Below are 26,047 nucleotides of genomic sequence, written 5' to 3' on the forward strand. Positions count from 1 at the left end.
AGCAATTATGCAAAATGTCAGAGCCACCTGACTCATTTTCATACTGGCTCCATTGTAAAATCATTTGTATAGACTGTATATGTAATATATGTCTGTGTATCACCAATATGTAAACACCACCTATTCACTCACGTCACTTGAGCACTCTTTTCACTTTATTTAATATCACCTTGTTCTTATTGAGATGTTGACAGCCACATGAAGAAACATTCAGAGAAACAGTTAACATGTACAACTCTGCAAACATTGTGGCTTTCTTGTTCCAGCGCAGTCGCCCTAGTAACGCTTTTTTGAAACAATGTTGATGACTCATCCTTGATTACGTAAGCAATTTCCATTCCAGACAGAACCAATAGTAGATTTTTTTGTAGCAAACTCAGGTTCTGAGGGACACAGGGTTACCCCGTTGTTACTATACACTGCTTCCTGTACCTGCCGGAGGCGGACGAGCAGGAGACCCAGCAGAAAGGTAGGTTTTAATTTAAAAAAAAAATTATGATTCCCCCCCCTGCACCCGCCCCTCCCCACCCGCGAGCCTTGCCGGCCTCTACTGGCTGGTGCACCTCCTGCACCAATTGTAGCTATGCCCCTGGTAGTACCTGTGAGAAGTTGGCCCGATATGCAACGTTCGCTATTCTAGCGACCGCTATGTATCGTTCCAACGACCCTTATGGTGTTTGGTTGTAAGTCAACCTATAGACCAGCTATCCTAGTAGCGTGGATACGAGCAGTCTAAGGCTAAAGACTCGAGAGGGCGTGTTAAGCCAGCTGTTTACCACACATGTACCCCTTGAACACCAAGTGAAAGGACACCACACAAGTGTTATGAAAATAAACAGGATATTTATTAAGAATCACAACAGCCCTGTACTCTTTATGAGGACAGGGTACTAAGCACAAACCAAATCTCTTAGGAAAATACTTCAAGTGCACAATTAAAACAAGTGTCCGAGGACACGGAAAGTTTAAGGTCTCGGGCGGACCCGATAAGGCAAGTCGGAAGCGAGGGACTCGGGACCCTAGAGTAAGGAGGCTATGCAGGCACCGAAATGCCGAGTTACCTAGCCACGAGGGCTGCGGCTGCACAAGTCTTACAGGCGTCGGGGTCTTCGCTGACGAGCCAGGAGCCGGAAGAAAAGGAGTTGCTGGCCGGCGACCAGGGATGAATAGTTCGTAGAGATCCAAGCCTGGATCAGAGATTGATGATACCTGAAAGCAGAGGGGACCAAGTTCGTACTACTAGCCAGTAGTCAGAGGGTACCAGGAAGGCACCGGTTGGCCGTCACCTCGACCAGGTGAGTGGGCGACGCTAGGCTCTGCAGTCTCACGGACCAGGAGGCGTTGTCGGCGACCACGGCGGAGGTGCGAGCTGTCCCACGAAGGATGATGCTGTCGGCGTCGCTGGGCCCAGGATGGGGCAACAAGCCTTGGCAGATCTCAGGGCCACGTGGTGGGCCTAAGATGGCGTCTTGAGTGGACCAGGAGGGTCCGGGGTGCTTCTCGCAAAGATGGAAGCAAGGGCCGGTCTGGAGCAACCAGACCAGCAGTGTTGATTGTCGGATGTCGTCACAGAAGGGCCCAAGCCAGCGGCTAGTGACCAGACAACGTGCTGAGCAGCGAGCAGAAGGGCCCCACGCAGATCGTGGAGATGCTGGGAGACTGCACTTCGGTGCTGGAGCGGCTCAGGGTCGGGGCTTCTCGGACCCCAGAGCACTCACCAGAGAATTGCTTCGATGGTCGTGCTGGTTTAAGAGCGTGCAGGTTCTGATGATGGCCGGTCCCTCGAGGTCTCGTCGCACCCACAGATCACAGCTGAGCTGATGACGTGGGTAGAGGTCAGAGGTGCCAGGGAAGCCGGTTCTCGTCGAGCTGGGCCGTCGGATTCCTTGAGGAAGGACTTACAGCAAACCGCAGAGTTCTTAGATGGTGCCTGCTGATGCAGGGTGACTACTCCTTAGTCACAAGGGAGAAATCTTGAGAAGAGTCTTGAATGTCCTTTCGTAGAAAGTAGTTCTTGATTCAAAGATGATCTAATTTGGAAGGGTCCCCGCTCCGGCCTTTATTCTAAAGAAAGGGGTGGGTACATGACTAGGTCCTGCCCTAAGGGTGGGACCAGGAAGGGGGGTAGTTACACCCCTCTCCCCTGCCGGACTTTCCCCAGGCCAGGGCTGGTGCCCCTGGAACTGGTTCTAACCGGCAGATGCGTAGTGAGCACCGGGGTGCCACTCCGCAGTCACCTTCTCGCAAAAGCCCTACCTACCCAGAATACACAAACCCTGTCTGGGACGGTGCGAACACCGCCCTCGACAGGAAACCCTTTGTCTAAGCGCTCCTCGCTGGAAGGACTCCCAGCAGCAGGAGGTCAGACTCGTGTCTGTGGTGGCAGCATCCATTTTGTGGAGCTGAGGCTTTAGTTAACTTTAACCGGGGTTCACAGTTACGTACATGTCGTGTCCCTCTAGAAGGGCGGAAGCTAACCTCGTCGCCAGGGTTGGTGAGAGGGCAGCATCCCGATTCGTATGACACCTTACTCGACATGCCTTGATAACGCGATACCGGAGTTACCGATATGGTACGCGTTATCATGGAACAGCCATTGGGTCTTGATTCCGCAAGCTGCAACCGGGCTCGGCTCGGGCCAGAACACAGTTCACACAAGCCCACGCACTCTGCCTTCAGGATTGTCAAGGCCTGCCATAGGAGTGACTGATAGGAACTCGGGTGTCCATTGTATGGTTAGATATAGAGCTACTATATCTAAAGCAAAGGGTGATTACACGTCTTCGCCCCAGCTGTCATGCAGCCAGTTGTGTCAAGTTTAGGAGGCCAGCCAGGGGTGGCATAATACATGCTGCAGCCCCTGGCGGCCCTGGGTACACCTATGCCCTGCGTTACGGGGTCTGATAAGGTGGCCCAGTACCAATTGGTAAATGCACCTAGGGTACATCTCGTAATTTAGAAAGAGAACAGCCAGGCTGTGGGTCTGATTGGCAGGCCCACAGCCAGAGAAAGACGTAAACCAGTGAAACAAAAGCAAAAAATCTGGGTGATCATAGGATTGCAGACCCTACTCTCCTACAGTACCCCTTTCTTATCCACATGACTACGTCATGATCAGGTGGGAAAACCAGCTGTAACTCATTACAGGAAATTCTACTTCACCTTCAGTTTAAAAAATTTCAAAACAGATGTGTAACAGTAGCATTCGGTGCAATTGGAGGCACCAGTTATGGTACTTGGGTTGGCTTTTGGAGAAACGCCTGCTTATCAAGATTTCCAAGTAGTTTGGAGCTGGACTCCCAATTTTTTTAACCTCACTAAGACATTTCACCTCATTGTGTATTTCATGCAAACTGGATAAACGGAATGGAATTTAACAAACTGATGGATGACTAGCCCAGAGTGTTGAACCAGCAACAATTTCAAGCATAACAGATCACAGGTTCCAGCGGCAACAAAGTAGAGGATTTCAAAATGGCTCGCAGCAACATGCTATCGCTCTCTGTGAACAGTTTATCATTAACCTGAGAATCGTGCATAGAAGCTTCTGCAAATATAGGTGAATAACGGAGCTGGGTTAGTGTCAAAATGTGCGTTACAAAGCTGCCCTTTTAAGTGCTTCAGTCACACTTCATACAGGGCGGCTCGGCGCTGACTGAGAAGTTACCAACATACATTTCTAGCTCAATACCCTGAAAATAGCACAAAGTAATTTAAAAATATTCCAATATTTGGCAACCCACCCAAATTAGCGTGTTGTTCTCAGGCCACAAGCCCTAAAAATAAAACAAGTGGGGAGAGGACTAACCAAGATAGGAAGTATGCAAGTGACATCATTGTGCGTGACATCACAGTGCGTTAGTTCGCATGTGGCATCACATGAAGTGACATCACCGCCATGGCCTCACAGGAGGTGACATCAGATCTTGAGACCTACATATGTTTAGCAGGTCTATCATGAGTACACTTGTGTGCATTACAATATTTTACAAATTAGATTTTGGATTGGGGTTGTACTAAAATATTGACGCAAAATCTGGACCTCAACTCATACAATCATTTTTTTAAAACCTTGTCATAAAGAGATTTGCAACAAGGAGAAATGTGGAAGTAAATCTTTTCGGCTTCATCGGTTGCAATGTCTGTATTTTGGAATATCTAATGGGATTAAGGCACCTGCTGCAGAGATCTTTGAGTGCCAGCTAAATCTCAACTAATTATAATAATGGTAAAATAACTCCGGAGGATAACGTATTCGCTGGAGAGATCTGTGCTTTGCCTAGCCCTAGTTTTGAATCAAAGTCAAAATGGCTCCTGCAAAGCAGGTTATATAACACGCAGATGGCAGAATTTTATTTTATGTAGACAGGTACGTTTGCTTTTGCCTTTCAGACAGAGATCCTTTTGTTACTGCAGATCATAAATTGTAATTCCACCATTCAGGGACTTCTTTCCCTTCTGCTTGAGACATTGCTGACCTACACCATGACGCAAGTCCTTTTCTTGCGGAAGGAGACAGTGCGGCTAACGCCAGCCTACAGCATTCCGGGACTTCTTTACCTGAGACAGTGTGGAGGGGGACCTGGCCTCAGGTTTGGGGGTGACCCTGCACTGCTGCAGGCCTTTCTAAGCGTCCAGGAAAGTGGGAGGAGCTTTGTGCCTTCTTATTTGCCATGAAGTGAGACTGAGTCAATCGCAGGTGATTTTTCTGAGCCCCGGGTGAGTGGGAGCGCCTGCCATTGGATGAACGCTGCAGCAGAATCCTGTCTGATTGTGCGAGGGGCGTGTGGACTGGAAAACTTCAGTCCTGTAAGATCCAGATACAGGGAGAACTTGAATGTAAGCTACCTGCATGGCAGCCAGGCCTCAGTGCTGCTCATGCAGCGCTGGAGGCTGTCAAGGAAGACCTTCCTGGAGAGGTCCAATAAGGATGGCTCTTTCTTGGAGCACAGACAAGAAGTCAGGAAAATCAAGGACTGGATGGTGCAGCAGATGTTTAGGATCAGGACAGCTGTGGGTAGATTCTCCACGGTCACCCTGATCTCCAAAACTCCTTCTACATGCAGGAGCTGGAGGAAGCTGAACCCGGTGGCTCTTAATTAGCAGAAAGTGAGCATCAAGCTTCCCTCCTGTGGCTTCCTACCCTGATGGGTGATAAAGGTCTCAGAAGGAGCCCACTTCGTAGTCCGCGGGCGGGCCTGCCCCTGACTTTCCTCTAAGTGATGGATTCGGCCCGGCTCTCCCAGCCAGAGACTCTCATCACAGCCATCTCTACACAAGAAGGATGAGATGTCAAACCGACTCACAGGTCCAGACTAACATCTCAGTGCTGTGTCTTCGGTGGGGGCTGCGCACCACTGGGTTACCGCTAGGGAAGGAAGGGGTGCCCAAGAACAACAACAAGGAACAAACATGGCAGAATATTTATTACCGTCGAGAAATCACAGAGGACAAAATGGTACATAATACGAGCAGTTAAATTGTACAGGAGAGCGCTTTCTGAAAGGCCAGGCATTATAGTGATTGGACCCGATTCACAGAACTAACTTACGACAAAATCCTAAACTTACTACCATTTCGGTATTCACAGAAGTCACTTACTCATTTTGGTATTCACAGAAGGCACTAACTCATTTCAGTATTCACAGAATTTAGGAGTCCTAACTTTACGAATCCTAAATGCCTTCTGTGAATACCGAAAGTCTTAAAGTTAGGATTTTTCTCAGTTTAGGAGTAGTAAAGTTAGGACTCCTAACTTTAGGACTCCTAAATGCCTTCTGTGAATACCGAAAGTCTTAAAGTTAGGATTTTTCTCAGTTTAGGAGTAGTAAAGTTAGGACTCCTAACTTTAGGACTCCTTAATGCCTTTTGTGAATACCGAAAGTCCTAAAGTTAGGATTTTTCTCAGTTTAGGAGTAGAAAAGTTAGGACTCTCCATGCCACTGGAGTCAAGCTATCCTGGCTGAAGAGGGGTGAAACCCCGAAACCGGTCCTAGGATGCTTGTTTCCAGTCCAGGGTGGACCTGGCCTGGCAGTTCGGTCTGGACTGTTCCCATTGGAACAGGGTTAAGACTGATTTGCATATGTCTGGATCCAAACTGGAATGGCATGGTGAGCAAAAAAATGATGGATTTAGGCCCAGATCTCTGTACTAGGGTGAATGTATGACATTGTTCCGCATTCTGTCCATCAATTGTTCTTTTTGTTCTTTTTGTGTTTTTATGGAAAAACATCGAAATCTAATAAAGGATACAATAACAACACAATGAACTGTGGGCTTTCTGCTTTTTGGGTGCACCATTCCTTGCTCTGATTCTCATTTGTCTCTGCTCAGAAGCAGTATCATATAAGGGCTTGTACTAGATTGACGTGCACCAAATGTTGATGTAAAGGAGCTGTGTGGGAGGGTCGGTTCGAAGTGTGCACTGTTGGTGCTTAGTTTTCATATAGAAAGATCACAGATGGTTCCAGAGTTAGAGCACTAGAGGAGATGGGCACAAGAGAACATGCATGTGTGGGAAGAGGGCCACCGTACCTTTGCGCAACAGAAGATAGTGCCCTAGTTCACAGGAGCATTCAAGGCGCTGTAGGGGTCTCAGCATCATCTCTAGTCACAGTTGTGGATCTGGCAGGGCCACTCAGCCTTTTATCCTTCACTGGTTGACAACTATTGATTTTGGTAATACTCTTTTATTTCAGCTAGTGGAACAAATGATAGAGCCCCTGTTCACCTACCATACTTTCCCCAAACAGTACTCGGAAAGTACTGGAATATCTCTTGAGTGCTCTTTTAGGGCGTATGTCTTATTTGGCCGCTCTAGAAAATGCAAAGAACCGCCCCAAAGAACTCTTCAACATCATCAGAAGTCAAACATCCAAACCCATCAAATCCGTTTCAGTGTCCTCTAAAAACCAATGCGACAACTTCGCCAAATTTTTTAACGATAAAATCATCAAGATTGATCTCTCTTTCAGCACAAACCCTTCATTTCCAAGCGAGACCAATACCCCAGTACTGTCTGACAGCACCTTACTGATCCCACCCATTCAATGATCCGTCTTCACACCGGTTCACGAAACAGAGATCGTTACCCTGATCTCCAACGCTAAACCGTCATCCCACTGTGGTATTGGGTTCTCTCAGATCTACATACCCTGCAAAGACTCCATGACACCGTAACATAGAAGTTGGCACGGAAACTGGAAATACAAAAGACAAGTTTATTAGGTCCCCATGGCGTGGTGATACAGTTCTACAGCACCCTTCGGCAATGCAAGAAGTATCACACCGAACATCGGTGCGCGACCTCTTTTATACAGCTTTACAGTAATAAAAAGAGTAGGCGGGATACATTTGCTCAGTTTAGGTACATATAAGGACATTTCTTGAACACAGTCGACTCATGGGAGGAGTTTTAGCACCACTGGTCAGTTTGGGGCACATTCCAAAGCGATGACCGTCCACTAATACAAAGGGTTTGACTACACATGTGCAAGCTTGACCAGTACTAAAAATAGCCTGTTGCTGGGCAAGTTAGATGGTCATTGGTACAGAGAAAGGACAAGAGGGCATGCTGACCACGAGGCCGCATGTTCATGTAAATGGAAACCATCAATACAAAATGGCCTCCGAAAACGTGGTCAAGATAAGGAGAAATTTGTGTAGCTGAGCTAAATGCTAACCCAATCATTGTCAAATTACGACAGACGACCCTTTTAGCATTTAGCTGAAGCTACCTCATAACGGAAGTAATCAGGATATTCATTGTCAGTATTAATCATCATGATATTCATCACCTCTCGACTAATCATTTGCTTATTCAGAGCAAGGGCTTGTTTGGATGGAATGCAAGCTGTAAGACACATAGAACATAACATAGGGCAACATTGAATACATAGGCAAAGAAAGAAGAGTATCCCAATTATTATACATAAGATAGTTAATAATTTCCAACCCCAAGTGCTGAGCAAAGTCCAGAACCAACTTGAGAATGTCCATGTACCATTTTCAGGATGTATTTCCGCAGCTATTTTATGCAATTTAGAAATAGCATCATATACAGAAGGTGAATTGTCAGGGACGTATACGCAGCAACTACTACCGATAATGCGACATGCACCCCCACGGTCAGCTAATACTACATCTAGAACCATACGGTTCTGGAGCGTTACAATTCTAGTAATTTGAAGTTCCTCAGTCAAATTCCCTAAGGCAAAAACTGTTTCATTGGCAACAGCTTCCACAACACGTGTTAGCTGTCTTATTTTCCTACTATTAAGGGCAGCACCAACAAATGAAAAGAGGCCTAAGTTAAAATCAACATATTACTGCAAGGAGGTGTCTGTTTGGTCAATCTCGTCAATTGCTAATGATCTTTTCACTCTATTTAGTATAAAATCATGATATAATACAAAGTCATTATGATACATAGGTGGGGCAATAAATACAGGGGGTAATACAAAGGCTATGTAACATGTTCCTAACCATCCAATAGCAAGATGGTGATAACCTTTATTTCCACAAATGAAGTAAGTGTTACAAAAGCAATACCATTTGGCGTGTCAAAGGTGATAGTAGTATTACATTCACTTCTCCCTACTGGGATAGTACCTTTATTTCGTACACATAAATCAGCTTTGGTATCAATGACTGTAATCACATGTAAGGCAGACATATTTGTACGTCTTTGATTGGTATAAACTCGAGGCAACGACACATTATCTGGTCGGTATCCCACTCGAATTTAGTTCCTTCTGCTTGCGGGTATCCTTCTCTGTCATTGTAACAAACTTTATTAAGCCGAAAAAGCAGTCCACTTTAGTTGGCCATCTCAAAGTAAACAGAAGAGTATACCAAGCGTTACAAGAACCATTATGAGAGAACGGATGAGGAATAAGTGGAGTGCCTCCTTTCTTTTGATGTCCGGGCAACATACCACATACCCAACAGTTCGAGGTATTCGTCATATTATGGGTGTGATGTAGTATTTGAATTAAACTGTTATTTAGATAAGTCTGTCTATGTCTTTCTTCATGATAAGGCAAAGTGAAATGAAAATGTTCAGATGGGATTGGAGTGGTAGGCAATAAATATTCTCTTGCTGGAACCAATCGTTCTACAACCCAAGCTATTACTGCTATCACCACTATGGTTATAACAAAAAGCACGGCACCAAGAATTCTCTTGTTCCTCATCATAGTAGATGCCATAGTTCAAAACACAAAAGTCTCAAAACAAAACTAATAAAAAAAATGAGTGCTGAGCTCCGAGGTAGCCGCTGGTTTCTTCTCCGAGATTCAAGACGGGTGTCGCTACACTGGGCTGAACTGATTCCCCCCCCCCCTTGATATTCTCGGCTTCCGTCTTCACAAAGCTCAGAGCGGTAACTCAACCAGTCTCGTACAAACAACTGCTTTCCTTGGCCGTAGGTTATATCTTTCTCCTCCAGAAACAGTGTGGTCCGGGAAGGCTCCCTCCGATTCAGTAGACGTATTGGCTGGGCTCTTCTCTGCGTCCAAGATGTCTCGATAATCATACAGCACAGCGGGATTCACCAGATCCGGAGAGACGCGACGACAATGAGTAGAATGCACCCACAGCTTCTTGTTCGTGACTTGCACAGCCGTTCGAGTCACCAGCAGCACTTTCTCAGGGCCACGCCACCTCGGCTCCAAGCTGCTGGATCTCTCAAACGATCGAACCATAACGTGATCTCCAGGACGGAGATTGTGAGCCTCTCCAATGGAATTGTCGGGGAGCGCTTCTCAAACCTGTTGATGAATAGAGAGTAAATCATTTGTTAATCGTGCCAAATAATCGTTCATCATTATACAAGGCACATCATGTGGTAAACTTGGCTTAGGAACTCCCCATATATTCATAGGCCTTCCAAACACCACTTCATAAGGTGTGAGGCCAGTTCGGGAATGTGGTACTGATCTAATAAATAACAATGCTAGAGGCAAAGCATCTGGCCATTTCAAAGACGTAGATGCCACGATCTTTGCTAGCTTCAACTTCAGAGTAGCATTATACCTTTCTACCAGACCTGCTAACTGCGGATGGAATACAGCGTGAAACTTTTGCTGAATCCCCAATCCTTTCATGACGTATTCCACAATTTTCCCGACAAAATGAGGACCGTTATCATTCCATAAAAATTTACAAATACCATAGCGTGGGAAGTACTCTTTGAGCAATACCTTAGCTGTTGTTAATGCTGTATTATCCTTTGTGGGGTAGGCCTCAATCCATTTACTGAAGGCACACACCACCACTAAGACATACTTAAAGTTATTGCAACGCTCAAGCTGGATGCAATCCATTTGTAGTACTTCGAATGGTGCAGTAGGCGGAACAAACCCTCCTTTTGGAGTATACGTCCCTTTAGCAGGATTGTACTGCAAGCATATAAGACAGGTCTGCACTACTCTTTTGGCCATATTGGCAATCTCAGGATGCTCCCAAACTTGCATAAGCAATTTAGTAATTGCAAGAGCTCCAACATGTGCCAATCCATGTGCCATTTGAACCATTGCTTGCAAGTAAGCTGCAGGCAATTTCCATCTCTCCATATTCTTGCTCCTCCAGCAACCCTCATCATCCAACACTCCCTCCGTTGCCCAGGTTGCGAGTTCTGCTTCAGATGCTGATTTCTGAATGTCTAGTATCTCCTCTCTAGCATCATGCCATCGCTCAGCCTGCGATTTCACCACATACATGGGCGAGGCATTTTGTAACATAGCAGTTTCCCTCGCTATGCGATCTGCAAAAGCGTTTCCTTGCCCTACTTTGTCTGTCACTTTCTTATGTGCACTGCATTTAATTATCGCCACTTTCTTTGGACATAGTAGCGCATTCAGGAGATCACGTACTAATTCTCCATGCATAATGTGCACTCCGTGTGAAGTCAAAAATCCTCGTTCCCTCCAGAGTAGGTCAAAATCATGCGCTACTCCAAAGGCTTACCGGCTATCAGTGTAGATATTCACACATAAACCAGCACTTAATTCACATGCTCTCGTTAAAGCTATCAATTCAGCTGCTTGGGCTGACTTTTGCGGTATTCGTGCTGTTTCCACCACTGTCTTAAGTGTCGTGATCGCATAGGCTGCGGAAGTTGTACCATCTGGCAACCTTAAATACGATCCATCAACCCACAGTTCCCCATCTACATCTGGAAGTGGCGTATCCTGTAAGTCAATACGGCCCTTTGTTTGTTCTTCAGTCAGGAAAACACAATCCTGGTGTTCTTCCTCCTGGGTCTCAGCAACTGGATACAGCAATAAAGTAGCAGGGTTCAAAGTGGCACATCTCTTCAATGTAATATGTGGCGCCAACAGTGTTAGCTCATATCCTGTTAAACGTGCACTAGTTAGATACTGGGTTTTTGTTTGGTTTAACAAGGCGTCTACCGCATGGGGAACTAACACCAACAATTTGTGTGACAAAACTATTCCCTCACTCTGTCGTATGGCCACTGCTGTTGCTGCAACTGCTTGGAAATACCCAGGTAATCCTCGTGCTACAGGATCAAGTACTGCTGAGAAGTACGCACAAGGTCTCTGTTTGTCCCCGTGTGTCTGCACTAAGACTGACAATACACACCCATCTTTCTCGTGTACATATAATGTAAAGATCTTTGTATAATCTGGTGTACCTAGCACTGGTGCAAAACAAAGGGCTTGTCTCAATTGTTCAAAGGCATTCTGACATTCATCTGTCCATTCAAGGGGGATCGGTGTAGTTTTGGACAACAATGCTAGCAAGGTTTTATAATGTGTGAGAACCCCATTATCCACTGCCGACAAAAAGACGTTAAACCTATGAACGCGAGAACATCTTTCTGAGTGTGTGGGACTGGTGTATCTAAGATTGCTTGGATTCGATCAGATGTCAATGCACGTCCCTCCTTAGACAAAAGATGACCGAGGTAGGTCACCTTTGGTCTACAATATTGTAGCTTTTTCCTAGAAATCTTGTGATTATTCTGAGCAAGAAAAGAAAGCAGGGAAAGACTACTCTCCTCACATTGTTCCTGCGTGTCTGCTGCAAGTAGAATATCATCAACATATTGAATGAGAGCCACTCCAGACTGTAAATCAAAAGAATCCAGCTGTCTTTTTAAAGCCTGGCAATAAATGCTAGGACTTTCAGTGTAACCTTGAGGAACTCGACAAAATCTATATGATTTATTATTTAATGTGAAGCCAAACAAATATCGGCTATCAGGGTGAATGGGGATCGAAAAGAAGGCATTCTTCAAGTCGATAACAGTAAAGGTGGTGGCTGTGGGCGGAATCAAAGTAAGTAAGGTGGTAATATCAGACACCACTGGATACTGCGGTACTACTATCTTATTAATTTCCCTCAAATCAATAATGAAACGAAAGATTTTAGTGTCTGTATCTTACTTTAAAATCGGAAGAATCGGGCTGTTACACACATTATAGGGGACTTCTTCCACCACGCCGGCAATAATCAAATCATGTACAATATGCGTTAGAGCAACTTCACCTTCCCTGGAAATTTTATACTGTGGTACATGAGGCAGAGACGCTCCCTCCTTTACAGTGATGCGTATGGGAGGGATAATCATCTGTCCCACATCCGTGTCCGAAGTAGCCCATAACATTTTTGGAAGAGAGGCTAACGCCTCAATCTCTTGCATGAGGCACAATCTCTCTACATCTGGGTAATTCTCATTCAAAATAACCCGCACCCCTTCAGGAGCACAGCGTATAGTTGCTCGAAAATATTTAAGCATATCCAGTCCCATAATATTATCTGGAGTGTTTGATGACAACAAAAATGGGCACGGGGCAAGAAATTTGTCAATATGAAATACAAGGGGTTGTGACAATGGGCTAAGAGAGGGTGTTCCATCGAACCCTATCGATGTAATCATTTCGCCAGACAGGGGAGCCTTTGGAACCAAGTGTTTGGACAGAGCACTGCGAGTAGCTCCTGTATCAACCAGAAACTGATCAGTAGAACCCAAAACATGCGCTGATACATATGGACCCCTTTGATCTACTGGTACTTCAACTGATTCCATACCCCATCCTACGCAATCCTATGCATGTGCATAATCCTGGGACTCAGTAAACTCACCCTCAGCTATCTGATACTGATTCCGTTGATCAAAAGTATTATGATCAGCCTGACCATGACCCCTCGCTTCAAACCTACCACGATCATTCGCTCCACCCCTTGACCCTGAATAACTATTCCGCGTCCTTCCACCTCCTCGACCACGCTGATTATGCTGTTCTCGAAGCACCGGACAATCTGAAGCCCAATGTCCAAACTGTTTACAGTATGCACACTGGTCCTCAGAGATATCGGAACGAAAGGAAGACGTACCATACGATCCACGTCTACCTCTATCATTCCCTCTCGGCTGTGTAGCGTAAACCTGAGCCAACATCACCTTCGTCTTTAACTCCTTCGCTTTCTTATCAGTACTTTCTTTAGCCTCCAATTCCTGCCGTTCATAATACTGAGCCATAGTCAATAAAGAAGCAGGGGTCACCGTGGGCCACGAACTTTCACTAGTCTTTAAACGTTTTGCAATCTCCGGTAGGAGATTTGCCACGTACTTGTCAACGAACAAATGCCTACCTGTGTCCTCTGTTAATAATTGCCCACTGTAATCATGGAATGCTTCCTCAAAACGTGAAAAGAAGTCAGAAACCAATTCGTCCACTTTCTGCTTGCAAGAGGCTAACATAGTCCAATCAATCTTTTTAGGAGGAACAAGCGTTTTTAATTTATTCAAAATAGCCGCCGGAAGATCTAAAATTAATTGGCATGGCTTACACGCGGGCTCCCTATCCAAGTCAGCTTGGGCTAAGGCTATCCAATCTGCACCCAGAATCGCTTGATCATCAAACTTACGAATCGCCCTCCACATATCAGGAGGCAATATTAACCCGAAGAAAAGATCGATATCAACTAATGTCATAACACACAAAGAAATAGCCCCTTCCACCCCTTCATAGAAGGCTGCCGGATTCTTGCGAGGGTCAGGCAGAGCAGCCTTAAGTACCATAACATCTGTTCTATTCCACGGCGTGTAAACCCAATTATATATAAAGTAACCCTTCGCATTTACAGACGCTTTATTATCATCTGTACCTTGCCCTTTAGGAGGGACATATAAAGGTGCAGCTTCACGCATAGGCATAATATGAACTGTAGAACTCTTATCTGCTCCAAAAATAGGACACTCTTTGGATTTTTCCGTCGATCCAGGCGCAGGAGCGTCTGATGCCTTTTTCGCCTCCCGCAATCTTAACGTCTCATCCCGTAGCTGGACCAACCGTTGGAAAAACGGATCTGCATCTGTAAGAAGAACAAGACCTTTACGCAAGTTCTCACGACCAACTGATACATCCTTAGGCTCCAACTCAGTTGAATATTTTCTAAACCGTTCTACAACTTCGTCTCCAAAATGGCTCAGGAAAAACAACCGTTCTCGCTCAGACCACTTATTTATTTATTTTATTTATTGTCATTTTTAACGCGCGGCGAATACCCGTAGGCGTCTCGGCATTTGTTCATCAATCTCTGAAATAGTTATAGATTTAATATTAAGTTTTCGAGCAAACCCGCGCAATTCCGCAGCTCGATCACCACTTAGCCTGGTACGACTATCCCCTTGATCGTCTTCGTCCGAATCCTCAGTCGGGGCCGTAGGTGGAATGTACGGAGGCGGGCAACAGTCTAACAATGAAAAATCATCAGATACATTAGTAAGGACAGGATAAAGAGGACGTCGAATAGGAAATTGACCATTAATTTGCAAATTACGTTCCCGTGTCTCCCTCTCTTTCTTTTCCTGCAACTCTTTTTCTTCCAGCTGTAAAGCTTTATCACGAGCAGCCTTTTTCTGCTCTTTGTCCGCCAAGGCTCGTTCACGCTTCATTCGCTCACGCACCGCTTTCTCCCAGATACGTACACAATCAAACATATCCTGTCTAGACCTACGCTGAAACAAACATTGCTCCACATACTGAACCTTTCGTAAATCAAACGACCCATGTGGCGGCCATTGAAATTCATGATCGGCCTTGGTATATTTAGGCCACAATGTACTATACATAATAGGGGGAAGGCCAAATTTGATTTACATTTCACGATTAGGTGTCCCCTCTGGGGGAGGCTGCTGAGATTCATTTAATCGATAATTGGTACCCTTTCCAAGACAGCACATTCCTCGAAGTGTGCTTAAAACAGGCATGTCAAAATACCACGAAAACGCGATATTACATAAAATGGCACTTAATATGCTTTAGACATGGTGTGCCGTTCAAACAAATACAAAATCAGAGAAATATCTCTACACTGCCTGCCTATGTGAGGTGCACTCCACATATAACTCAAATCATAGATTCAAATGTTAGCTAATTCAAACAAATTCAAAATGCCACAGTAAGTGTCAGTAGACTATCTTACCAATCAAAAGCTTACCAAGTTCTCAAATATCCAGGTTCCAGCTGACAAGTTCTTTAATCGAATCAGTCAAACAGGCACTGTACGACAACCCAACCGATCAGGATCTCAGTCGAGGACCGGCGCCACCTGGAAGGTCAGATCAGAAGGAAAGGAAGAAAAGACCGTGGGTGCCAAGACTCGGGTCACTCAGTTGCAGCGTACGCGTCCATGGCAAGTTTCCAATCCTTCGTCACGACCACTCCTTCGGGCATCCGAGTCGCCGATGAGTCCCTTGGTGGTCGCCAATTTGTGGTATTGGGTTCTCTCAGATCTACATACTCTGCAAAGACTCCATGACACCATAACATAGAAGTTGGCACGGAAACTGGAAATGCAAAAGACAAGTTTATTAGGACCCCATGGGGTGGTGATACAGTTCTACAGCACCCTTCGGCAATGCAAGATGTATCAAACCGAACATCGGTGCGCGACCTCTTTTATACAGCTTTACAGTAATAAAAAGAGTAGGCGGGATACATTTGCTCAGTTTAGGTACATATAAGGACATTTCTGGAACACAGCCAACTCATGGGTGGAGTTTTAGCACCACTGGTCAGTTTGGGGCACATTCCTAAGCGATGACCGTCCACTAATACAAAGGGTTTGACTACGCATGTGCAAGCTTGATCAGTACTAAAAATAGCCTATTGCTGGGTAAGTTAGATGGTCATTGGTACAGAGAAAGGACAAGAGGGCATGCTGACCACGTGGCAGCATGTTCATGTAAATGGAAACCATCAATACAAAATGGCCTTCGAAAACGTGGTCAAGATAAGGAGAAATTTGTGTAGCTGAGCTAAATGCTAACCCAATCATTGTCAAATTACGACACCACTCCCTAGATCAGCTTCTTATAAACCTGACCAAAGATCTGAAACACACCCTAGCCCCAATTTGGTGCAAAATCATCAACAGCTCGCTGAGCACGGGAATTATCCCAGACTGCCTCAAGGTCGGCAAAGTCACGCCGCTACTAAAAAAAACAGGGTTGGACACAGAAGACATGAACAACTTCAGACCCGTGTCAAACCTCCCTCTGTTATCCAAAACACCAGAAAAATGTGTTCTCCCACAGCTAACCCAACACTTAGAGAACATCAAGCTCCTTGACCCTCACCAATCGGGTTTCAGAAAAGTATACAGCACTGAAACTGCCATCCTTAACGTCATAGACGATTTACACAAATCACTTGGCTCCGACCAATGCTGCCTTCTAATTCTTCTTGACCTTACGGCCGCATTTGATACTGTCAATCACTCGCTGCTTTTAAAAATACCTTCAAGAAAGAGCAGGCCTGGAATCGACGGTTCTGAACTGATTCTCCTCATTTCTACACAATCGCTCCCAAAGAGTAAAAATCAAAAACTTTGAATCCGACCCCCTACCCGTCAAGGGTCAGTTCTCTCCCCACAACTCTTCAATATCTACACGGAACCCCTTACCACAATTCTCAGGAATTCCAACATCCCCTTCCACCTCTACGCTGACGACACACAACTCTATTTGGAAACCACCTGCATGGATGACATTCTCAAACTCAACGACACGCTCAAAGACGTCCAACACTGGCTCTCACAAAATCACTTAAAGCTTAATCAAGAAAAAACTGAAGTTCTAATCATCTACAACAGAGACGAAAACCCCCAAACTGAAGAATGCTCAAAAGCCATTGACGCCCTCAATGGCACCCTCAAGCCAAAAGACTCAGTCAAATCCCTAGGTATCACCTTAGACCCCAAACTAAACTTGAAAAAACACATTGCTAACTCCGCCAAAAGCACTTTCCTCAATCTTAAACTTCTTTACAAAATAAAACCATTCCTTCCTCCCAAGGACCTTCAACAGGCCACTCAAGCACTGGTGCTCTCAAGAATTGACTATGGTATCGCAGCCCTGACCGGCTCAGCCAAATCACACTTAGGACCCTTGAAAACTACCCTCAATGCCGCGGCCAGAATGGTCACAGGAACTAAGAAATTCGAACACATTTCCCCCGCGCTCAAAGACCTGAAATGGTTCCCTATTGAACAACGAGCCAACTTTCGAACAGCATGCCTTACACACAAAGCCCTCCACACAGGCATACCGGAATACTTGGCCGCAAAACTCAAAAGGGCGGGCCAGTCCAGGACCCTTAGAAGTTCCAACACACTTCTTCTCATTCTGTTGAAACTGCGGAAACGCAAAACTTCAAATAAATGCTTTGCAGGCAACGCACCTAGGATATGGAACGCCATCCCTCCTCACATCAGAATGACCACCCACTTCCCTAAATTCAAGACTCTACTCAAAGCCCTGTTCCTGGAAGACACCTGAACTGTACCACCTACCCGTTTAACCACTACGATCTGTGTGTACTTTGTTATTTGAAATCCGTTTGAGTTGTTCAGATATCTGTCTACCATCGCCGTTAAGGCACTCTCTTGTACATGGTTGTGAAGCGCTCTGATACCTTCGGGTCCAGCCAGCGCTATATAAAACTTTTAATAAATAAATAAATAAATAAGTATGGGCTGTGTAACGCACATTTTGACACCATTTACATTTTTTTTAAAAAAATCTCTGAGAGAAAACTTCTCGGAACCTACCTTGAAAAAAGTGGGGTAGTTCGCAGCAATAAGGCGACAGAAAGACAGGTTGGTGCCAGTGGGGAGGAAGCGGGTGGTGTAAGTGGAGAAAGTGGGTGGGACCAGTGTAAGGTAGGGGTGGAGTGTTTGCCAGACATCTAAGTAAATATGTGTGCACCTGCAAAGCAAGCTATCCCTGCCCCTGTTCTCTACAGCCTGTACACATACAATGCCCCAACTGTACATCTCTTCACAGCCTGTAACCACATAATGTCTCATCTCTGCCTGCCTCCACAGCCTGTAACCACATAATGTCTCATCTCTTCCCCTCTCCAGAGCTTTTAACCACCTAATGTCACAAAACAGCCCGTACACATATAATGTTCTATCTCTGCCTCTCTCCAAAATCTGTAACCATATAATGTCCAATTTCTGTCTCCCTTAACAGCTTGTGCACATATAATGTCTCATCTCTGCCCCTCTCCAGAGCCTGCAACCACATAATGTCCTAACCCTGCCTCTCTCCACAGCCCGTACATGTATAATGTCCCATCTCTGCCTCTCTCCACAGCCCGTACATGTATAATGTCCCATCTCTGCCTCTCTCCACAGCCCGTACATGTATAATGTCCCATCTCTGCCTCTCTCCACAGCCCGTACACATATAATGTCCCATCTCTGCCTCTCTCCACAGCCCATACACATATAATGCCCCATCCAACCAAGCGTCGCTAACTATATTGCAGCTAATTGGTGTCAGTGACTGACCCATAGAGTGCACTTCTCTCACTGCCGCCCAAATTATATTACCATTTTTAGGTTTACTGCATCAGACAATTAGACTCAACGTTCAATCAAAACTTCATTCTTCCTATTTTTGATAGCCACTTTATATTCATCTCTTGCCCGTTTAACTGTCATGGGACATCTTGGAGTAGTAGTTAGCGCCCTAGGTAGGTTCCAGTTCGCCTCAGAACAATCATGGTTGAACCATCTGGGGATAGATGACACCTTTTTAGGAGGTTTAGATAAAATAGTTTTGACCATCCGGCAAATCTTCCCGAAGTCCCCAATGATCTGCAGTGATGGTGATTCGAGAGAAAGGTCAATAATCAATAAGTGGCATGTTACTCTTTACCATTGTCCTCAGAATTTCTGAATTATCAGCCCATTTCCAGCGTAATCTTAAGTTATCAGTCGAGACCGATAAATTGGCCGCCCCACATTCGGTCTGAAAAATGGGCCGTCGGGTTGTATGTAATATTATTTTAATGGGGTTATGATCCCCGAAGTCGGAAGGTACGACTACAGCAGAGGCCAACTGTTTTTCGATTATGGGGCATACAAAAATATAATCTATTGTGGAGCTACACCCCCTTCGCCTATATGTTGGATCATTTATCATGTCAGGACCTGCAGCCAGGTTCATAACATTGGATAGATTATAGGATTTTGTCAGCCTTTTAAGTTCTTTACCTCTACTAAGCGAGGGTTGTAAAAAAAAGAAACTATGCCCTTTGCTGTTCCTAGTTCGTTGATCTTAGCATTAAAATTGCCTCCTACTAAAATTCCCAAAGGAACTCCCTTATCAGATTGGTTATCTATATCTGAGATGAAATCAAAAAGCTTTATGAAGCTTTTATTTGGAACTGACTGGAAATCATTATTGTAAAAATTTAACAAATAACATTGGATTCCTCTTTTATACAATACAGCCTGACAATTTAGGCTGTGAGTTGAAATTATTTTAAAACTTTCCCCAGCTGCCACCTTGAATCCCATAAATAGACCTCCCGATGGCCTTCCCATCCTGGGTATTTCTGATGGTACACTGAAATAGTGGTATACCTCAATATATAAATCTTCAGTGGCCGAGGTTTCCTGGAACACAAGGATATCATATTCCCTTATTAATTTTACCCATTCAATATTGTCTAGTTTTGACCGTAGACCTGCCACATTCCAGCTCAGTACGCTCAAACTAGCTTCCTTATCTCTATTTACCAGGTCTTTCTTCCCTTAGGCACAATTTGGTGCCTTCAGTGTGTTTTCTGCTGGCATATTGCTATTAATCGCAGAATCTAAGAGCTGTAGTGGTCAGTCTTGTACTTGTCCACAGCCCGTACACATATAATGTCCCATCTCTGCCTCTCTCCACAGCCCACACACACATAATGTCCCATCTCTGCCTCTCTCCACAGTCCGTACTTGTATGATGTCCCATCTCTGCCCCCCTCCAGAGCCTGTAACCGCATAATGTACCATCTCTGCCTCTCTCCACAGTCCGTACACATATAACATTCCATCTCTGCCTCTCTCCACAGCCCGTACACATATAATGTCCCATCTCTGCCTCTCTCCAAAGCCTGTACTTGTATAATGTCCCATCTCTGCCTCTCTCCACAGCCCGTACACATATAATGTCCCATCTGTGCCTCCCTTTACATCCCGTACATGTATATTGTCTGTAGGAACTGGGTTCGCCAGGTCCCCGGGGGGTAGCTTGGCTCGTGCAGGTAGGCACCCGAAAGCTTAGGTGTTAAGTGACTACACAGCACACACATCCACTGATACAATAAGGGCATGCAAAGACTGAGACCACACCAGTATGGATGATTCAAATAAATAAGTTTTATCTAAGATTCAGCTCAGGGCAATCAAAAATCACAGAAGTAACAACTTTTTTCTTGCATTGCTCGGCCATAAATACTTAAATAAATAAATATTAAATATTAAATAACTGTAGGCCTGGCATCAGCCTTGCTCCTAGTCAGCACCTGCAAAGAAGTCATGGGAGAGACGTTCAAGTAACAGGTCATTTACCCAGCGTAGAACATTTCAGCATATACTGGTAGGCGTTCAGGAACCACTGCACTAGACAGGATTAAAACATGTCATTTAAAATCAAGCAACATTTCATTAGGCAAGATTATAACCTTTCATTAGATAGGGGGAGAACATTTCACTCCGCATGACTAGACATATCATCTAGCAAGGATGAGCCTTTCACTGGGCATAGATAAACAATGCATCAGGCCAAAATGAGCATTTCAGAAGGCAACGATAAACAGTTTTCAGGAATAAACCTCTCTTAAGGCAGGTATCAACTTTCCCTGGAGTAGGGCCTAGATGTTGTCTGTAACAACTAATTTCTCGAACCAGGGGTTTCCGGTCAGAATTGATCCCCCCCAAAGGAGTCTGTGGGGCCCTTGCCCAGTTCTAGGAGTTGAAGGGTCAATTGGGGCCAACGGGGCCCAACTACAGCTTTCTCCCAGGGGAGGTGCGACTCGGGCCTCCTTCAACCTTCCGCCCTCCTCCCCTAGGGTTACCTTGGCCTTCAGCCCCTTCTGGGCTCTTGCGGCGGTTCAGTTTGCTGGGGGGAGGGCTCCTGCACCTTCGGGAGCCCTCTAGTTTGCCCTGCGCTGCCGTGGGACCGGTCCCAGCTCCTCCGGCCTCGGGACCGGTCGGGGACACAGCGCGGGCAGCCGCCGCAGCAGGACGGCCCTGGCTTCTCTCTTGGCCTTGCTCGGGCCCCAGAACCAATCACCGCTGGCTGAGGGGAGGCGTGCCCGCGGCAGCCAATGGCAGCGCGACCAGCGGGGGTGTCACAGCCTCCCCTCCAATGGCTGGAAAAGAAGGCGGGGCGCGGCCGATGACGCGGCGCACCCCCGTCACGTGATGCCGGGTTGAGGCTTCAGGCCTCGTTGGGCCTAGCGCGGCCTGCTGCGGCGTTCTCCTCAGGGGTCCTTACTCACAGGGCAGGGCCGCGGTGGTGACCCGAGTTCCCAGGCGCACTGGCGGCAGCACCTTTCCCGATCACCCTACCGGGCAGGGCACGGCCCACAAAGACACGGCGGTGGCCCTCTCCTGGCACCGAGGGCCGGCGGGGGCAGATGACAGCACTTCACGGGGCTGCGGTGGTGATTTTGCGCTAACTGAGGAAGCGCTTGGGGAGCAGACTCAGCTGCGGTAAGTGGACCGGCCAGCGCTTTCTTTCCTGCAGCGCTCGCCGGGAGCACAACACGTGTGGACAAGCGGTGCCTCAGCACTAACAGTCTCTGGGTCCTCAGAGGGTCTCTGCGCCGCAGCGCTTAAGGGGCATACAGCACTTGGGCCACAGGCAGCAGGTCAGAGTTCTAGCGCTACGCAGAGGGAGCGCTTAACAGACAGTTCACTTCAGGCCCCAGTTCAAGGTGGGGATAGTGCTCAGAACGAAGCACCCAGCAACTCAGTTTAGCGAGGGGGATAAGACCGGACAGCGCTGGGGGCCCAGGTTGGAGCAAGGGGTGCAGAAGTGACACAGCCCAGTACCTGGTTGATCCCCAGCAGTCCTGGTCAGAGCAGTTGAGCTTCTTCTTGGCGCTTATGGATTCTGGCGCCCTTTGGTTGAAGGAGATCCTTGGTTTCTTGAGAGGGAGGGGGGTTGAGTTGAGGGATTTCCTCAGCAGGTCACTTCAGGTGGTCCCTGGGTTCCCCTCACACCGGGCCAGATCAGTGGGCTAACTCAGTGTTCCTTACTCAGCTTGGTGGGCAGCGCCTAAACCCTGTCACCCTCAGTGGTATAGGTTCCTGACTAGGCCCTACCGCCTAAGTCTCCTGCTTAGGGTCCCCCAGGTCAGTGATGCCCCAACTGACTAGAAAGTTTCCCTCCCTTTTCTTTTATAGTGGCAGTTGGCAGTGGGCAGTTGGTGACCACTCCCCTATTCTGGAAGGTTCCAGGAGCTTCCTCACTCTAGCTATGGGCAGGCTGGCAGGTTGGTAATGCAACAATGTTTAAGGGTTCCAGCCAGCTCCTGGTTACTAGAGTGCGTCTAGAAAGACCATGCTGCAGTAGCAGGGGTCAGTGGCAGCCATGTAAGGGGAAGAGAGCACCTGCATCTTAGCATTGTCTAGCAATGGGAAGGTGCCCAGAGACCTAAGGCCAACCAAAAAGAAGGTGGGAAAAATGAGGCAAAAGCGAAAAAAATAGGGAAAGACCACTCTAAGGCTGACAGTGTCCCATCTCTGCCTCTCTCCACAGCCTGTACACATATAACATCCCATCTCTGCCTCTCTCCACAGCCCGTTCATGTATAATGTCCCATCTCTGCCTCTCTCAACAGCCCGTACATGTATAATGTCCCATCTCTGCCTCTCTCAACAGCCCATACATGTATAATGCTCCCTCTCTGCCTCTCTCAACAGCCTGTACATCTATAATGTACCATCTCTGCCTCCCTCCACAGCCCGTACATATATAACGTCTCATGTATGCCTCTCTCCACAGCTCGTACACATATAATGTCCCATCTCTGCCTCTCCACAGCCCGTACACAGATAATGTACCATCTCTGCCTCTCTCCACAGCCCGTACACATATAATGTCTCATCTTTGCCTCTCTCCATAGCCTGTAACCACATAATGTCCCATCTCTGCCTCTCTCTATAGCCTGTACATGTATAATGTCCCATCTCTGCGTCTCTCCAAAGCCTGTAACATCATAATGCCCCATATCTGCCTATCTCCACAGCCTGTACATATGTAACGTCCCATATCAGCCTATCTCCACAGCCTGTACACATGTAACGTCCCATCACTGCCTCTCTCTACAGCCCGTACACATATAACGTCCCATCTCTGCCTCTCTCCACAGCCCGTACACATATAATGTCCTATCTTTGCCTCTCTCCATAGCTCGTACACATATAATGTCTCATCTTTACCTCTCTCCATAGCCTGTAACCACATAATGTCCCATCTCTGCGTCTCTCCAAAGCCTGTAACATCATAATGCCCCATATCAGCCTATCTCCACAGCCTGTACACATGTAACATCCCATCTCTGCCTCTCTCCACAGCCTGTACACATATAATTATTATTATTATTAAATTAAATTTGTAATGCACGCAGATACCCAAAAAGTGTTTCCCAGCGCCTAGCACAGAAGTTGCTAGAAAGTGAGTGGTTAAAAGCACATTTACTGCAAAAAAAGCCAAGTTTTAAGATTTCTTCGAAAGCTCAGATAAGACGAGTCATTTTTCAAAGACACAGGAAGAGAATTCCAGATTTTGGGGCCGAGACAAGAGTAGGAGCAACCTCCCATTCTTGTTTATTTGAATCTGGGGATACCAAAGTCCCCATGAGCTGTAGAGCGCAGGGGACGAGAAGGAATGTAGGGATGGATGAGCTCTTGCAGATACGATGGTGCAACCCCTTGTTTGATTTTAAAGATGTAGCACAAAGTTTTAAATTTAATTCTTTGATCGATTCATAGCCAGTGGAGGTCACGCAGATAAGGCGAGATGGAAGCCTGTCTGGGAACTTGGCAGAGAAGGCGTGTTGCAGGGTTCTGCACTACCTGTAACTTTCTCAGTACCGTTTGACAACTACCAAGGTAAACAAGCACTGGGGTTGCCAATAGGTCTCGCATTAGGAAAGTGTGGCTATTGGTATTGTAAATGACAATTATTTTTTTAATATGTGTTGGCACTGAATATATATAAATTAATAGCATTGTTATTTACAAAGCCAATAGCTTACACTTTCCTAATGCGAGTCCTATTGGCTATGGGAATGCTTGTTGTTAGCCAGCAAGGATAGTGCTGTTGTGGTGCTGAGTGATGCTGTTATGGTGCTGAGTGATGTGGTGGTGTATTAGAGTGATGTGGTGGAGTCCCAGAGTGATGTGGTGGTGGCCCAGAGGGATGTGGTGGTGTCCCAGAGTGATGTGGTGGTGTCCGTGAGTGATGTGGTGGCGTCCCAGAGTGATGTGGTGGTGTCCCAGAGTAATGTGGTGGTGTCCCTGAGTGGTGTGGTGGTGTCCCTGAGTGGTGTGGTGGTGTCCCTGAGTGATGTGGTGGTGTCCCTGATTGATTTTATGGTGTACATCAGTGATGTGGTGGTGTCCCTGAGTGCTGTGTTGGTGTCCCTAAGGGCTGTGGTGGTGTCCCTGAGTGCCGTGTTGGTGTCCCTGAGGACTGTGATGGTGTCCCTGAGGGCTGTAGTGGTGTCCCTCAGTGCTGTGGACCACACCTAGAGTCTCAACTTAGAACCAGGTTAAACGTTCTCAAGTATTTACGTCCAGTTATGTTTGCATTTGAAGCAGCCCCAAGTTCCTGTCTTCACGCCCTCTGTTTAGATTCAGGACTGTAATTTCATCCCGTTTTGCTTTCCGACTTAATGCCGATGGGTTTTCAACTGTCACCTAACGACCGTCTCCATAACTTACGGAAATATACTCATTTTTCCTAGTTTAATATTAAGATCTGAAACAAATCAAGAGGCTTTCAAATGCACGAGAATGGAGTACGAGAGCGCGCAGCAGAGATAGACTCGTTTTCTGGTCAGACTGCCACGGGAACGCACACACGATTCCTTAATGGGTTCTTTCCCTTTACAGCCAAACGAGTAATTTCATACGGAAACAGCCCATAGTACCAAGAACTTTAACTGTATTCCTCGCAGCGCCACTCACTTTAAATCTTTGTCACTCTTGTTGTTCCCTTTGTCTCTGGGGTGCGCAGGACTTGCACCAGGGGAAGACGCACTTCTTTCTCCTTCTGAACAGTGAAAGTCTTTTTGCGCGAAAACTGAGACACGTGATACACACTGCCGGGGTATCACTACTTTCAACCAATTGAGTTGCAGACTGAGACTGGGTTGCAGGACTAGGAAGAGCACAGTAAGAGTGGAGGGGGGTTCTATAGTTCAGTAACTTCAACTATGACGAAGTTTAAGGACGAGCTTCTCTTCCGGAGATTTCCTTATTTCTTCTGTATGAATATAGTGACCCATACACGGAAGACCTGTTTTGGGGGTATGCGTTCACCTTAGCGAGAAGGTGACGACTAAAAGAGCCCTCCCTCTTCCTCAATGGTTTGGACCATGTTTGATCACGGTTTCGCGGCAAAATAAGGCATCTTCCACTAAACTCAAAAGGGGTGCGCTAATTAGTTATTAAAGTCCAGTTTGAGTGTTCTGTGCTTGTTGGCGAAGGTTA

The sequence above is a fragment of the Lissotriton vulgaris genome, chromosome 1_2 (assembly GCF_964263255.1).
Source record: "Lissotriton vulgaris chromosome 1_2, aLisVul1.2, whole genome shotgun sequence".
In the NCBI taxonomy this organism is placed as follows: Eukaryota; Metazoa; Chordata; class Amphibia; order Caudata; family Salamandridae; genus Lissotriton; species Lissotriton vulgaris.